The following is a 17,101-nucleotide window of genomic DNA, read 5'->3' as shown; positions in this document are numbered from 1 at the left end:
CCAATTCTGGAAAGACTGAGTTGCTGGCTTGCCTGAAGGAGCGGCGGAGGTGGGAAGCCCCCCAGTAGGGCATCTCCAGCCCTTCCCTCCCCGATTTTTTTTTGGCAGGGAGGCAGGCAGGACCGGCGGTGCCACGCAGGGGGCCGAGCTCCCCCCGCCCTCCCCAGGTTTCTCTCTGTATCTGCCAAGCACACACGCTTGGTCCGGGGCCAGTTTGAACCCAAACTCCGAATCGCAAAGAGCCAGGGAGAATTTTTAGCGCACCAGAAGCCTTGATTTTCAGCCAGCTGTTTCCCCCAGTGTCATTCAACTGATAAAGGGAAAAGCCAGGGCTGGCATTAGGAAAAGCATCTCGTAAGCTGCAAAACCAGCAGAAAAAGACTCCGTTGCCAGGCTTGTGGGGCGACAGACACTTAATTTAGTGCAGTCCAGGGATTTTTTTTTATTTTTTTTTTCCTTCAATGTTAGTGGAAAATCCTGATTCATCAAAAACCACAATTCTTTGAAAGAATGGGTCAGTCCCACTGACGTTTTCACTCAATTTAAAGAAAACCCAAACCAATAAAACCGAATCAGATGACATTTTGTACCCAATCTCTTCCAAAAGGGAAGAAATTATTCGCTGCTCATCCCAAATGTCTTTTGAGTGTTAAGTGCGCGGCTGCTTACGGTAACAAGAGATGGAAACTCCAAATTTGCAGAACTGTCAGAAGCTGTTTCCATGACCCCACGAGGAGGTTTAGGTCAGTCTGAAGGGCACCCTGAGTTTCTCTCTTGCAGACACCACTGGTCACCACTTTGGGTGTGCTGTGTGCTGTGCACCTACCCAGCAGTGCTGTGGCCAGGCACTGCCCGTGGCATAATTTCCACCATACAGGGAAAAAATAAAAATAAAAGCCCTGGAAATGCTGCATCACCTGCTGCCCCAATCCTCATCTCCTCCTCAGCCTCTGGGAGATGTCTGCATTTGGGTTCAGGCTGGGGTTTGCCCGGCCCTGCTCCATCCCACCTCCGCTCCCCAGACCCCCGCCAGCCTCAGCACGATTTAATGTCTCGCAGATCTGTCCCTATTTGACAAACAGGTGATTTTGCTAATGAGGAATAAATGAGATTCACAGGATGAGAGAAAGGGAACAGCAGCTGTCGTGAGCGCAGGATGTGCTGGCTTTATTAAAATAATATATGGCCACATGCTTGGTATTAGGGCTCGCAGTTTGAGAACTCCCATCTCATCCCTCCCCGCTCCCCCCGCCCCGGCTCTCCCCTCCCCTCTCTCATCCCCTTCCCTTTTCCTGGAACATTTTCCAATCAGCAAATTACTGGCTGGAGAGCCCAGGCCCTCCCAGGCCATGCATACGAAATACGGCCTCACGTGGCCGCGGCTGGGCTGGGGAGGCAGGGAAGATGTGCAGGCGTGTGTGCACGCATGGATGTGTGTGCACATGCGTGTGGAGGAGGCGAGGGAAGGGGAAGGAGGATTTTTGGTGCTCTGGAGGATTTGGGTGCTTGGTGATGGATGTTGGTGGAAGGGCAGGTGATGCAGGGAGAGTTTTGGGCAGCAGGAGGAGGCTCCTTTGGGCACTGGGACGCAGCTGGTGGCTCTGGAAGGAGATGTAAGGATCGGTGGCATAAAATCTGATCCTGGGCTCTGGGTATGGGGTCAATGAGCTCGTTGGATGGCCCTGGGTGGGACAGGAGGATTTGCCATCCCATGCTCTGTGTTAGTGCCACATCGGGGCATAAACACGCTGTGAGACAAAGCTCAGAGCCCTGGTCTCAGGAGTACAGTCTGCAGGCAAATATTTACAGCCCAAGGGGTTTTCTTGTTATTCTGCTGGGAGGATGCTTTGGTGAGAGGTGATGTAGAGGGGGAGGGAAGGAGAAGTTTGCCTTATTCCCTCTGTAAAACTCCCTGGCACTTAAAGGAGGAGGAAGAAACCTTATTTTTTATTTATTTATTTATTTTTTTTTCTGAAATCCTTTCCCTATGTTTCTAACCAAAATTTCCCGTCTTACCTGTAGTGGGTTTCCTTGCACTTCCTCCCCAGCAGCTGGGGAAGTGGCAGGCTCCGAATAGCCCCAGTTACAAAAAAGATGCAGAATAAATATCATTTTTCTGCAGGTTTTCAGGGCTTAGCTCTCCAGATGAGCTTTGAGCAGCGGGGAGGAAGGTGTTTCCTTGACCAAGCAGGAATACCCTGGCAGTTTTAGCTAGAAGGCAAAATGTGGTCTGGAAAGGGCAATTCTGAGCTGAAGTAGCAGGAAATTATGCAGTTTTAAAATGATATTTCTGTGATGCCAGAAGCCCAAGAATAAAGAAGAGATGAACTGGGAAAAAATAAAAACAAACAAACGACAAAAAAAACAACAACAACCAAGCAAGAAATCCTCCAACCCATTTTTAAGTGGTTGCGATAAAAACAAACTTTTATTTTAATGGTTTTATGAGTGTTCATTAAAAAAAAAAAAAAGAAGTAAATGATTCTCCCACTTTTCGTGCAGTATTTCAAGGTGATGCATATGCTTTGTTCATGACTTCTCTCCGTGCAGGTGCTTCTCATCCCAGGAGGGGAAGCAGCTCGCTTGGGGCCAGCGCTCGAGTCCCTCCTGGGGTCACCAGTTCCAAGCCCCCGCCCCAACTCAGGCAGGGGATTTTCCCAGCATGGGGGGTGAACGCAAACCCCAGTGCCCCTTCCAGAATGGGTTCAGCAGGTGCAAGGCACGGGCAGCACCGCTCGGGGCCCGGGGCTCGGGTCACCCCTCAGGGCAGGGACAGGCAGCGAGCGGCGGGGCGAGCAAACAAGTGCCCCGTGAATAATGGACTGGGTGAGTGACAGCAGAATTGCCGTTTAACAATTTGCTGGGCAAATATTATTTGACCGTTTCTAGAGCCGCTTGAAGAGGACAAATATAACCTCCCCACGCGCTGGGAATAATTCGGTCGGCAAAAGCAGGCGGAGATTCGCCGGATGAGTTATCGACGGCGGGGGACAGAAAGGTGTCACCGCTGTCACCAAAGCCATCGGTGCGGGTCTGTGTGTCACTGGTGGACCACGGATGGGGCCGGGTGGCCACCTCCCTGCCTCAGCAGCCCGAATACCGGCCCCATCTCCCCAGGTCGGCCGTAATCCCCGCGTCCCCACGTCTCTGGGGGATTAAGCTCCCATATGAATGCTTCTCCCCACTCAGGGGGGAAGCATCTGGGTCTCTGCTTCGGGGGGGAGCTGGGCTGGAGGAGGGGATGGGGCTAGGAGGCATTCCCGCCCCACACGGCGCGGGGCTTGGGAACAAAAAGCCGGAGTTGCATGGAGAGCATCCCCTGCTGAGGCCCCGGGGCTGGCGCCTGCCCCCACTGAGGGGGCTGTGGCATGCATGGCTCCAGGTGCTCCCGCAGCCCAAATTCTCTGCCCAGGCATCCTTCACCCGCAGTGCATGAAGGCCGGCACGGCACCGGGGGGCTCCGTGTGGCCGGGTGTCCTCTCCAGCTGGTGGCACTGCTCGTCCCTCCCTCTGGTGCCGTGGAGGTGCTCTCTGCTTTGGGCCGCTCTGTGCCTCAGTTTCCCCAGGGGGTTCCCCAGTTCCCTGCTCCTCACCCTGCTGGCCCCGCTCCGAAACCCCTCCGTCCCGCTGCCACTGTGCCGAGCGATTAAACGTAGCATTATCTTATTTATTTTGGCTTGCCTCCTTGCCAGTCCCCTGCTGTAAATTAAATGATTGCTGAGCTAGATTAGCAGAAAGCATATGTGGAAATTACCTTTTAATTTCTTAATTACATTGCACTCACCTGCAGCTCAACCTGCCAGTGTAAGGAGAGTGTGAAGTTAATTTCCATTGATATATTATCTGCTTTCTTATAAATTAGGATCCTATTAGAGAGGAAGCACACCAAGAACACGCTGTTCCCAGTCAGGCTGTGGATGGGATCTGCTCTTAGGGCTGGCTTACAGGAGCTGGGCTGCCTGCAGGTCGGTGGGATGGGGGTGTCCCATAGATGTTGGTGCACACTGCAATGGCAGGGAGCCTTTCTGTGTTCTGTAACCTTGTCAAGGCTGTAGGAACGGGAATCCCAGGGCCAATATCCTGGATTTGACCCCGGTTTGTTGTTTCTTAGGGATGTCTTGGCAACAAGATTGAATCGAGTTGCTTCAGTCGCGGGGTCAAGGCTGGGAAGGGAGCAGTTAGGTGGCATCTTCCAATCCCTGGAGCAAATGAATGGGAAAGCCTGATTTCTCTCAGAGTTTCCCTTCCTACTGGGCTGTTTATCGAGACAAGAATGAAAAAGCCTAAAACTGATGTTTTAAAGTATCACCCAGATCTCTGGGCCCTTCCATTGTCCACAGAGGCTGGGGAGCAGAGTGAGCCCTGGCAGCACCCATCCATGCAGGGTGTTAGTGCAGCTCTCATGATGCTCCTCAGCACCCAAAGCTCCTCAGCACCCATGGGTGGGCTGCTGGGGTCCCTACCTGGGCAGACCCGAGGAGCTGGGAGAGCATCGGAGGTGAGCCATGGTTCTGCTCCTCCGGTCACTGTTTTGTTTCATGAGGCAGCTGACATGCTTTGTTCTGTCTTCTGGAGACTTGATTTGTTTTCTTTCTTATTCAGTGGCTTTCCCTAGCCTGTAATGCTTTTCATATTCCCTGTGCAGCTTGTGTCAGAGGAAGGGGAGATGGCAGATTGATTTCCTATCATAAACCCCTTCCTGCTGTGAAGAGGAGAGGAATGCCGTTCGTATGCCGCTTGCAGACGGACTGATGCTGAAACTATTTTGGGTTGACTTTGTGCCCCAACCTAAGCCAAGGCAGGGTGGCAGTGACAAGGTAACCTCCAGGTAATGTGCCCTGACCCATTGCTGGAGGATAATGTGGCGTGGAGGGTAACGAGGCAAACACCACGGCTCTGCTACCAGAACCACCTCCTCCGACTGGGATCAAAGCTGGAGCAAGCTGAGCGCTTCGTTCAAAGGACTGGTGGGGTCAAGCCTTTTGTTGTAGGTTTGTTTTATGTTACAGAGATTCTAGATAGATCTGTCCCGAGAGCTCCTCTGTTCAATAGGTTTAGGGTGTGCAATGTGTGACCTGGGGGATGAGCTGGGATGCTCCTCAGCAGGGTCAGGACGTGGCAACCTGCAGGGTTCATCCTGCCGTGGGGCAGGGCAGATCTGGCCAGGCTAGGGGAATGGAAATTTTCTGGCAGATGTGGGGCTTTAACATGGACAAAAGCAAGCCCCTGCCCCTGGGATGGACTAGGGGGCTGAGGAATAAGTGTTGGGGTGGGTTTGGCAGAAGGCTGCCAGGGTGTTGGTGGGGCCGGAGGGAGGAGAGGCTGGGGGCTTGGTTGGGCTGTGCTGAGAGGAGGAGAGGAGAGGGAAATAGGCTGGAACAGGATCTGGTGGGATGTAAGGAAATACAGCCACTGTGGGGGTGAACAAGCTGTGCACCGGAGCAAAGGAGCTGGTGGGATTCCTGTCTCTGGAAGTGTTTGGGAACTGACCGGGGAAATCCCTGAACATCCCAGCCCAAACTCCATGCTAAGCTTGCTGTGGGCAGGAGGTTGGGTTAAAGACCTCCTGGGGTCCCTTCTCACCTGAAATTCCTGCAGTTCTGTGCTGCTGCTGTGCTGCAGGGGATCAAAACTGCCTCTCGTGCTCTGCCCGGCACAGCAAATACTCCCAGTGCTTCTCACAATGGGACCGAGTGTGAGCGGGTTTCAGAGCCCAATTCCCATATTTCTGCTTCAAACCCTGCCGACCACACCTGAAACTCATCAGGAGGTGGCACAGTTCGGTTGCAAAACAATACATTTACTTTACATCTAAAATATCTCGTAAAATCCAAAACAAAGACAGAAGACACCCGATTTCCCCCCTCTGCCCCGAGCCTTGCCTCACTTGACCACGCTGCCATCGCTTAAAGCTCCTCGTTCCCCACGCAGAGGTCGTGGCACCTATTAATCACGCTGAAGAGCCCCTCAATTATCTGAAACCACGATTACCCCAGCCCGTTCCACGTCCCCCGTGACATTTGGATAACTGAGGTTGTTCTGTATTATTATTATTTTTCAATTGTGGTAATTATTGTACATTAAACCATTAGCATTCATTACTCCTACAGTGTGTAATTAGAACAATGGTGGATGGATTGCTACCGACTCTAATGAAGTTTTTATAATTGTAATTTATGGCCGTCAAATTACCTTTCTTAAAAATGAAGCCTAGTATTAGCCTCTTAAGTTATGGGGAGGGGGTGGTAATTACTTCTAATTGATGGTTCTTGTTTGCTCTGCAGACGGAGCAATGCCGATCCAGCCCCGCTCCGGGTCTCCACCTAAGAAAGGAGAAGGATTTGTGCGATGTAACCGTGCCTCCTGCACCTCGCCAGCCCTGCCCTGTGGCACGGAGCCATGCTTGGGATGCTCCTGGGCTGGGAGAAGAGCTGGGGGCAGCGGAGGGCCGGGGCAGCAGCTCTGGGGCCGGAAAATGGGAGAGCACAGAGGATTTGGGGTGAGCATTATAGCAGAGTCAGCGTTATAGTGGGGTGCGTATTAGAGCGGGTGGGTGTTATAAGCTGGGTATGAGCATTATAGCGGGGTAGGTGTTATAGCAGGGTGGGTGTTATAGCACGGGGTGAGCACTATAGTGGGGCAAGCATTACAGTGGGGTGGGTGTAATAGGCAAGGGGGTGAGTGTTATAGTGGGGCAGGTGTTTAAGTGGGGTGGACATTGTAGTTGGGTGGGCATTTTAGCTGGGGGGCAAGCATTATAAGCGGGGCAGTGAGCATTATAGTGGGGTGGGAGTTATAAGGGGGGGGCATTATAGCAGGGGGGCTGAGTGTTATAGTGGGATAGGTGTTATAGAAAGGTGGGAGCTATGGGGGGCAGACATTATAAGTAAAGGGGGCAGGGGGTATAAGTGGGGAGTGGGCGCTATAGCAGGGGGTGGGCACTATAGAGGAGCAGGTGGCCCTATAGTGGGGAGGATTGACGCTATAGGGGGGTGGATGGTATGGGGTGGGCTGTCCGTGGTGCTGGCTATGATGGGGCTGAGCGCTTGGGGGGGTGGCTAATGGGATGGGGGACCAGGGGGGGCAATTTCACTCGGTCTGTCATTGGGGCTGAAGGGGGGTGTGTGTAACGCTGCCCCTTAATTACGTTTCTGTGGTTGTTGTGGTGGTTATGAGTTAAAAATAAGCCGCGCCTTCGCTTTCCCAGTGGGGGGCCGAGTTTTGCTTTAATTGCCTCTGTTTGAATCAATTTAGGCTCAATTATGCTCCTCCTTTCGGTGTAATGGAGACGCCTGTGCCTGTCTGGCCAAAGCCCTGCAGCAGGCCGAGTGCTGGGCCTCCATCATGGCTGGCCTCACGGTGGGCCCTAGGCCAGCTTGGGGGGTCCCCCCCATCGCTCCTTCTCCCCCCTGGGTTGTGGGGGTCCTGTCCCTCAGCAGGGAGGCCCTCAGGGAGGTTTGGCAGCTCCAGGTGTTGGCACCTTCCTGAGCACTGAGCGCTGCCATAGGGTCGTGCTAGCGTGCCCTGAGACATGCCAGGCCTTGGAGAAGGCCAAGGAAGGGTCCTTGCCACCAGGGTTGAAGCTTTGGGCTCTGCACCATGCATACATGGTCGGGAATTGGGTTTTAAGCAGTGGTTATGGGCAATGCTTCCTGTGCGAGTTCACATTTGTCCCTGAAATGCTGTTGTGTCTTGGAGGAAGGCCACCAGATATTAAATAAGAGTGCAGCGTTATGCTAGGAACAAAGAGAAGGGCAGCACAACCAAAGTAGAGGGAGTTCTGTGGTGTCAGCACCACCCCATAACGCCCCTGTCCCATCAGGATGTCCCCGAGGTGGATGCCCAGGCCTCCTGCTCAGCTGTGGTGGGAAATGTTTGTTGTAGCACTTGAGGAACAGGTGAATTTCACTGCTCGAGAAAATTCCATCGACAGTGCTGAAGATGACTTTTTTTTTTTTTTCTTTAGAACTAGCAAGAAAATAAAAAAGATTTTTTTTTTTTTCCTCTTCTAGAGGACATCTCACTGTCATTTTCCTGTGTTGCTGGGATCTAAGACCAGACTCATCAGCAAGCAAAAGACTGATTCTGAGACCTCTGCTTCAGTTGCTTGGATCCATGGCCACAATTAGAGAACTAGCCATTGGCTGGATTTTTCAGAGGTTTAAAATAATAAAGCACTTCTCAATTTTCAGCTGACCTCTGGGAGGTTCACTTTTTCTCCCTTGAAAGTAGCACAAACCCAACACTTACATCTTGGTCTTTTAACAACACGCGAGTTGTTTCTCATCCTCAGCTCTTGCAAAAATGGAAAAATATGGAGTGGAGGAGGATTGCTGAAAAGTGGCACTGATGAGTAGTGGTTCTTTTGTGAAGGATGGTTGAGGCTTTTCTAACAAGCCTATTTTTCCATTTAAAAAAATAAAAAGCCTACGAGCTTGTGGAGAAGTTTCAAAACCGAGGCCTGTATTTGCGGGTCTCGGCACGCAGTTCTCAGCTGTGAAGCCCCCCAGGTGCCTCCCTCTTCCAGAGAGGAGTGCTGGTGATGGGAGGCCGGCCTCCCCGCCTTCTTCCTAGAGCATCATCCTCCTGAGGCACACGAGTGAACATCGAGACCCATATCACCTGGGGTGGGATCCCTGCAGCCACCCTAAGCCCCAACAGGGCTCTACGCTGTCCCGGTGGGCCACCACTAGCCCAAGGCTGCCTTGCCCTCCATCCTTGAGGCTGTGGCTCCCACCGACACCTCCACCTGCATCCTCCAAGGGCTGGACAAGCCAACCTTGGTGATGGAAGCAACCCAAGTCCCTTCTCCCCATAGCACCCATCCCGGCCCCGGTGCGGGACACAGCTGCAGCCCCCTCCTCGCCGCCCCGTCCCCCCCGCAAACACGGGGGCTTTGCCTTTGAGCGGCTGGCACAGGCCTAGGCGCAGCGCTGATTAGATCGCTGTCACCAGGGAACAGGAAGGTTAATTGCCATTCTCTTTGTGTGCCGCTCGGAGAGGAGACCAATTTCAGCTCAGTAGCAACAAAGTGTTGCCTGCTTGCTTCGGAGGGGGCAGGGGGAAGCGGGGAGGGGTGGGGGGGACACAAGCGGGCAGGATTGTGCACGGACTTTGAGCATAGCTGTGTCTTGTCTGGTCTAGCAAAAGAGAAGTGCTTAACAAGTATTAAGAGACACAAATAATTCTCCTTTTCTCCTCTCGCCCATTCTTTTCTCTCTTTCTCTTTGCTTGTAAATCCTGCTTATCGCATCTGAATAGCAGAATGGTTTCACACCGGACCTTTAATCTGGCCCAGAGCAGCCCCCAGAGGGGCAAAGTGGCTGAGGATTACCTTTTATTTTATTTGATTTTTTTTTTAGCTTTCTTCCACTCCTCCCCTCCCTCGTGGGTTTTTTAGTATTTTTTTTTCCCCTCTGCATTTGTTCTTGGAGGGAGTGAGGAGCAAAGGCTTAAGGGGGGGAAGGGGAAAAAAAGAAGTGTGTAGGGGGTGTTACAAACTTAAGGGGATCTGGATCTATTCAGAACGACTTGTCCATAGCCTTGCTGCTTTTGTTCGCCTGCCATTCTTTAGATGATTTCTTCACTCTAGTAAAAGCGCTTTAATTCCCTTGTAGATACCGAGAATCCCTCCTTCTCCTGCTCTCCCCTCCTTCTCCTCCTGGAGCCCGGCGCACCCTCTTTCACTTTCTCAGACTCTTTATCCAGTATCCTCCTTGCCACCAACAAAGCCCAGGAATGGCAAAGTCCCCTTTCAGAAGAATGAAAGAGATGGAAGGAGCAGGAGGAGCCCGAGGAGATGGGGAGCAGCGTGTGTGTACGTGCACCATTACGTGTGTCACCTGCCCCGTGCTGGAGATTTGCGGCTCCCCCTGACTTTCTGATCCCAGGAAGCTTTACTCATGGTATGTCCCGCTCCAGGTGTGAGACACATGGCAGAGCCCTTCAGGAGAGAAGCTCTGGAGGATGCTGAAGGACCCCACACCCAACCAGCTGCCAGGGGTAGAAACATCTCTGGGGCACCAGGTGCTGTCCCTGCAACCCATGCAGATGTCTTATGGCATTTCAACTCATATCAGCACGGAGGAAAACTTTATAACCCAAAATTGAGGGTTTCAAAAGGCAATGTGGATTTCAGGGGCTGCCCTTGCTCTCATCAAAGATTCAGTGTCTGGGAATCAAGACAGGTGAACAGGGGTGCTCCGTGGGTCAGCCCATGGGCATTAAACGTGTTTTGTGCACCTGAAGTTTTAGGTTTGGTCTGCAGGAACTCACAGCTGACTGAGGTAACCTGGGGGTTATTGCTTTGGGAGCAGGAGGGGAGATGTGCCCGTACGTCAGGCTGCGACCTGCGGCTGCTGAGGCACAGGGAGATATTTCCCAGTGCTGGTCCTGCTGCGGAAGGTGGTAATTCCTCCCTCTCCTGCTGGCCCACCTTCTGACTTCGGTGTAAATCAGCCCCGCAGCGCTAAATACATCGCACTGAATCAAAGCCATCCTCGTGGTGAGAAGCTCCCCGTGCTGTTTTAGCATTTACCACTGCCACGGTATTTTCAGCGTGTGAGCGTGCCGGTTACCACTGCTCAGCCCAAGGGTTCCTCAAACTGGGAAGATGGCAAAGTTAGCAAAGCCAGCTTTCTGCGAGGTCCTGGAGCCCACACGGATGGGCTCGGAGGAGCTCGGTGCCGCCTGGGTGCCAGGATCCTGCCAACGCTGCTCTCAGCCCCCCAGGGGCCAGCAGCACCCGCAGAGCATGGCACCCCCATGTCTGCATCTCCACGGCTTGTACAGCGCTCACTGACCCCATCTGCAAGCAAACCCCTCTGCGTTCGGACACCCCAAACCTTAACGTGGTGTGTCTGCTGGGGGTCACGTCGCAGGTGACACCTGATGGAAAAGGACTGAATCAATTCAAGGGAAGGGAATCACATGCTGCAGAGCTAAACCTCATCAGATCCTCCAAGGCACTAATTACCCTCACCAGCCTCACCTGGGGTCCCACCCACAGCCCTGCAGCTCTGCTTAAGAGCAGCCCTGAGGGCTCAGACCCCCCCCACCAGGCTGTGCTGTAGGTAGCACATCTCCAACCTCCACTCCTGCCCCCCAGGTAGCCAGGCTCCGTGTGCCTGTGTTGCTTTGCAGAGCAAATATTGGGATCGGGCCCCGATTTCTGCATCAGGGCTCGTTCCCACGTTGGCTGGGATTAGCCCCCCCCTCCCCTGCCGAGCGGTGGGGGACAGGAGAAGCTGAGGCATTTCCTGCAATGGCTAATTAGATCCAGCTCCCGACAACAACACGCACCGGAGAAAAGCAAAGCGCCGAGCGGGACAAGGTAATGAGAGTGTTCCCCTCCCCAACAATTCCTCCCACTAATCCCAGACAAAGCTCCAAAGGCCAGCCCGAGCTGCCAGGAGGCGTAAATCAGCACTGCTCCACTTACTTCGGCGAGGCTTTGCTGATTTATAGCAGCTGAAGGCTTCTCGCCACCTGTAATTTATGTCTTGGGGACTAATTTTGCGCACGTTTTGTCTCTAATCCTTCTCCCCTGCGGTGCTGGGGGGATACCAGGGCAGGGCTGGGCTCTTTCTTGGAGGCACCTCAGTGCCACCGAGCACCCCAAAAAGCAGTGCCATCCCCCAGAGGTAGACGTGAGGGGTGCTGCTGCTTTCACGGGTGGCTGCGTTCCTCCTGCAGCCACGGCGGTGGCACTGGATGAAGCCTCGGGGCGAACACGGAGCAGTTAATAATGAATGATGCACGCGCTGCCCGTGATGAGTAATTCAGGCAGCAGCGTGCAGCACAGCTGCTGGCTAAGCACCTGGCCTTCAAAGGGTGAATGAGCATTAAGACAGCTCCATAAAAGCCGGTCCAGCAGTTGCAGGGGAGGATGTTTTATGAATGGAGGTGGCAACCTGGCTGTGGCATTTTTGCAGTCGTTGGCCAGCGATGGAAGGAGATTTGCAGTAGAGTGGCGCGGAGCATCAACAGGTCCGTGAAATTCCTCCTGGCGCCTGGGAGGAGTTTCAGGGTGGGAAGCCAGCCCAGTTTGTCAGCTGGGGTTTCCAGAGGAGGTGTATCTGGACCTGCTCAGAGGTCAGAAAGGGAAGGGCTCTCGAGCTTTGCCCTTTCCATGGAGCTGAGTGTCACGGCAGGAGGTCAGGTGGTTGGCAGAGGTGTGCTCCAGGTCTGGTGTAGGGCTGAGTCCAAGGAATAAGCGAGGTCTGGTCAAGCAGGTTGCGATCACCGAAGATGGCATGTGGTGCGCAAGCTAGATGAAATGTTGGACTTCTCAGAGCCAAGAGAATGGCTTTAGCAGCTCCCTGTATGCTGAATCCCAGTGAACCCCTGGCCAGCAGGTGAAATCCCTCCTGCTGGGCCATCTGAACAAGCTTGATAGCTTCTCCCAGATCAGCTCCTCCTGGGGCTGTGCCAGGAGAGGGGTTTGAGCTCAGCACCAGAACCCCACGAGCCAGCAGGGCCAAGAAGCTCCCTACCTCGGCTTGCAAGAAGCAATCCTACCCTGCAGCTGTGCCCCAGGGCTTTAAGAGCGCTCACAAGCTGCTCTAGTGATGCCAAACCTCTGCTGTGTGTCCTGTGCTTTGCCGTGTCCTCAGTGCCCTCCCCTCCAGAGCACACAGAAGGGCAGCAATGCTGGAGGTGACTGTAGTTTTTGAACAAAATCCACCCCCAATTGGGATTTTGCACTCCAAATCCACCACCCCCATCCTTTTGGGTGCTCTGGTGTGGGCACATTGGTGAAACAAAAAATGCTTCTTCCACATGGTCTCCCTCCCCCCGGGGGAATTTCGTTCCTCCTTGCCTTGGGAGGCATCACCCAGCCTTGCTGGAGCAGCAGCGCAGGGAGGCACAGGGGAGGGAGAGGAGGAGCTGGAGATGTTTGCTAGCAAATAAAGGACTGTGTGCTTAAACACTCTTCCTCTGCCTGTCCCCACCCGGCAGCGTTTGCTCAGCAAACACTGCTAATTCACCGGCTTCCCAACGTTTGATTCAGTCTGCGAAAGCAAACCTCGTACCCCACGTCCCCAGGGGCCTCCTCTCCCCCCTCGTTCCCCCCGGGACGTGCTGCTGGGCACCAGCCCTCGGTGCCTGGCCACCAACTGTGAGACTGGGGAGCTGTGGGGGTACAGGGGGGGCAGCAGCATCCTCAGGCAAAGCTTTTCTGGTGCCCAAATGTGGGGGAAAAGCAAACTTGGGCAGAGCTTTACCCTGATGCCACCTGTGCCTGGATAACGGGCTCGAGCTGGATGCTGCTGTGTGTGCACGGTGCTCGTGGCTTCGTGGTCATGAGTGTGGAGGTGTAAGGGGGAAAGGTGGCATGGGACAGCAGTAGAAATATTTTTCCCCTTAGGGAAAGGTGAGAGGTTTTGCAGAGAGGCTCTGGGAATTGCAGCCCTGGCTGCAGGAGGGGGGCAGCACCTCGTGTGCTTCAGGATGGTTGCTTGTACCAGTTATCCTCCGAGGGACAGGGCTCAGCCCCTGTGTTTTGTCTGGCTGCAGTAGTAGGAAATCCCTGTGTTCATCCAGAAATGTTCTTGCCCAGGGGACTGGCTACCAGGGAGTTACTGCAGGGTGCAGTAGTGTGGTCGTGGAGAGATCAATGCCTCTAACAGGGACCACCCAGATGCCATGACGTTTCAACAGCTCCAAAATGTTCAGTTTGAGTCAGAGCGTAACATCCCCTTCATTCTGGCAGAGCAGCGAGGACATCCTGCTGAAATTGTCGTGAATTTCTGCTCATGGCTCGGCCAGGAGCTCAGGAAGGTGTTTGTGTTCGGTTGCATGGAAACTCGCTTTGCAGTCATGCTGACCAGCGGTGCCGAGACCGGGAGATGCTCAGGGCTGGACCCAGGTGTGCTGGGTTGGAGATTCAAGGGCACAACCACAGAGGTCTGGCCAGGCAGCTCACCCCCGGTGCTGTCTCCTCTTCGTTTCTCCTGCTCTCACCTGGAGCTGGTGCTGTAGAACATTCCCACACCTCCTCCTTCTCCTCCTCAGCCTCCTTGGCCAAATAAAACCTGGATTGGGCAGCCTCATGCCAAGGGCACCTGGGTGTGCATCCACCCTCCGGACCTGCAGGTCCCTGCTGCGCTCCCGGGGAAAAAAGCTTGGGAAAGCAGCCCCTTGTGCTCGCCTATCCGCATGGGAAGCATCCTCCTGTCACTCCCAAGCAGCCCCGGAGCTCCGGCGGTGACATATGCTCCCTCCTCGCCCGCCTTTCAGCGCAGGTCCTCGCGGGAGGCCCATTAAGCACTTAGCTGACCTTGGACCTCCGCCCGCGCCAGCTGCACGCGGGAGGCAGCGGGCAGGCACGCGAGCCCTGTGCCCGCCGGAGCTGTCAGCAGTGATTTACCGTGCCTGGGCACAGGGTGGGCAGCGGGGCTGGCACAGAGGTGCCAGGGGGCTGCTCTGGCTGCTCCGATCCCCATGGCCCCGCTCGGTGCCCCTCTGGGTTCAACCCCGGGTCTTAATTTTCCGGCTGACCGCACTCGCTCCTAGCGAGGCGGAGAGGGGAGGCGCAGATTGCAGCGGGAGCAGCTTCTGGCGATGGGGTGGTGGCTGGAGGAAGGATGCAGAGGCTGTAACAGCTGCTCTGGGCTCTTTTCTTCCTCTCCATGTACCTTCCTGATGGGACCAAACCTGCCACAGGGGTGCTTCTGGCGAGGGGATGGCACCATCTCATCCCGGCCAAGACAGCATCCTTCGGACGTGCCGGTAAGCCCCGTGTCACTTCAGTTCCCAACGCAACACCCAGAGTCTGAGCCATCGCCCCACCGCATCCTGCTCAGCCTCGCAGCTTAGCCTTATCTCTCAAAGCAGAAAGGCTGCAGATTGCCCTCGACAACTTGTGAAATATCCTCCGTGGTCTGAGTGGACTCTGACCTCCTCCCCCCAGCCCCTCCTGCCCCATCCCTGGGGGCCTCTCTCCTGCAGGAACCCCAGAGCCGGTCCCATCCCCAGCTCAGCTCGGAGCAAGGACATTTTTTTGTCCCCAGTTTGCAACACAAAACCGCTAAGGTTTGGGCTGTTCCTTGGGAGGAGGCAGCAGACAAGGGCAGTCCCTGGCAGGCTGTTTGCAGGCAGCTGGAGGAGAAAGATCCATACAGAAAAATGAGGGTGGGAAGTCCTAAAGGATGCTTCGGCTGCAGCAGCAGAAGACAAGGAGAGGCGCAGAGGTGCACCCATCTTTTCTCCTAGCTGTATTTGGGGAAAGCCTTGGGGAAAAAAAGGTATTAACAGGCTCCTAGCTGTAGCAGCCCGCTCATCACCTCTCCAGAGCCAGAGAGAAGTCGTCTCCACCATCCCTGCTTCTGGGAGCCTGTTGTGGGGTGCAGCGAGAGACCAAAGGGAGGAGACATCCCAGCTGGGTGTCACAGGGCGACTTCATCTGTACGTGGCAAAGGAGGGAAGAAAACGTGAATTTTCCAACTGGGTGCTGCTCAGGGAACCTTCTCAGGGGATGGGGACACTTATCCCAAGCTGTTGGTAATATTTCCCCTACAGACAAGCTGCAGGCACCTGCTCAAATCGGAGCAACCTCCCCACAACCTCCTGCCCCGTGACAGTGAGAAAATGCTTGGGGCACCTTGGATGGGTGCAGGGCGGGTGTATTTGTGGCTGCGCTGGGCATATCGACTTCTTGGCACCCAAAGGCCAGCCAAAGCACGATTTTCAGATGAAACCTTTGATTTCTGAAGGCGTCTGTGAGCGATGCGAGGCGGCTCAAAGGCGCTCGGCTGCAGCGGGCGGGCTTGCGCCACTGGCGCGGTATCTCTGTTGGACACGGCACGACTCGTGGACATGAAGCTGAGGATCTGAAACTCTGCGTGCCTTTGAAAATCTTCGCTTGGAGACTGGGTTTGAGGTTCTGAGGAACAAAAAAGGGTTTTGGAGCTGCTCGGGGGCATGGAAAGAGCAAGATAGGAAGGAGAAACGCTGCTTCTGGTGCTGCCTCGACTGAAATAAATGCCCCAAGAGCTGCTGCCCCGGGGACCGCTGAGTATTTCTCCGCTCAGCCTTGAAACCCAATCACCTTTTGCTTTGTTTGGCAGGGAAAAATCCTCAAGGCTTCGGGGTTTGGCCTTGTTATGGAAAATGCTTTAAAACCAGGTATGAGGATGCTCTAGGCAGGATGGGCGCACACAGTGGGGACGTGGGGACCCTCTACAGCACCCAAATCACCTTGGCACAGGGACAGCACCCAGATTTTGCTGCCTGGTGGTGAGGACACGCTGCTGAGGCCACCGGGAGCCTCTCCTGCTGCAGCCTCCCCAGGCTGAGCCCCGTGGTCCTCCTGTACCACCGGGAGGAGAAGCTGGCCCCAGCTGGGTCTCCGGAGCGCAGCACCCTGCAGGAGGAGCCCTTTATCCCCCCCACGCACACCCGTTTGCATTATTATTCCCCCCCCTCTTCAAATTCATCTCCCTCAGCCATCCGGGGCTGTCCCTGCTGGAAAATTACTCTCACAAAAGCTCCCTCAGCAGTAATTACCTAAATGGGGGGAAGGGAGGGGAGACCCATTTAGAATCCACTTCATGGCGGGATTAGCTAATTAATTAACGGTTTCACTGACAACTCGAAGGGGAAGAGTGTGTTAAATAGGAAGGCTCCGGAGCTTGATTTATGTGATGTGACACCCACGGCCTCGCCGCCACGTTGCCATCCTGCCAGCCCCGCGCCGGGAGGTCCCGCTCGGGGCCACCAGGGGGGACGCAGGGGACGGTGGTGGGAGCAGGGGGCGAGCAGCCGGAGGGTGATGCTGGGGTCAGATGGGTCCTGGATGCACGTGAAGGTGTGGAGATACCCGACGTGCCCTGCTGGATGGAGGGCAGGTTGTCCCTTTCCTCTGGACAGGCTCCTGGCCACGTCCCAGCCCTGCGGTGCCACATCCCCACTGCTCCTTGGCTCATCACCTGCAGGCACCTCGGGAAAAGCCCTGCCCAGGATATCCAAATCCGTGGCTGGAATGAGTTTGTTGGGTCTGCAGAAGGGAGATGGGCTGTCCCGATACACAAATCCTGCCCTGACTCTCAAATCCTGCCCTGCTGCATTCGGGGCTGGCTCTGCCCCGGCTCTGTCCCCT

The 17,101-nt window shown here is 54.7% G+C and overlaps 1 long non-coding RNA gene across 1 annotated transcript; it reads left to right on the top strand.

The window, feature by feature from the left end:
• Positions 1 to 11,062: 11,062 nt before the first annotated feature.
• Positions 11,063 to 16,757, top strand: LOC110351311 (uncharacterized). The gene is made up of 2 exons (XR_011803808.1): positions 11,063 to 11,332; positions 14,668 to 16,757. It is a non-coding gene; the product is annotated as an uncharacterized lncRNA (long non-coding RNA).
• The last annotated feature ends 344 nt before the right edge of the window (positions 16,758 to 17,101 follow it).

The sequence above is a fragment of the Anas platyrhynchos genome, chromosome 16 (genome assembly GCF_047663525.1).
Source record: "Anas platyrhynchos isolate ZD024472 breed Pekin duck chromosome 16, IASCAAS_PekinDuck_T2T, whole genome shotgun sequence".
NCBI lineage: Eukaryota > Metazoa > Chordata > Aves > Anseriformes > Anatidae > Anas > Anas platyrhynchos.
This window is presented reverse-complemented; position numbering and strand designations above follow the sequence as displayed.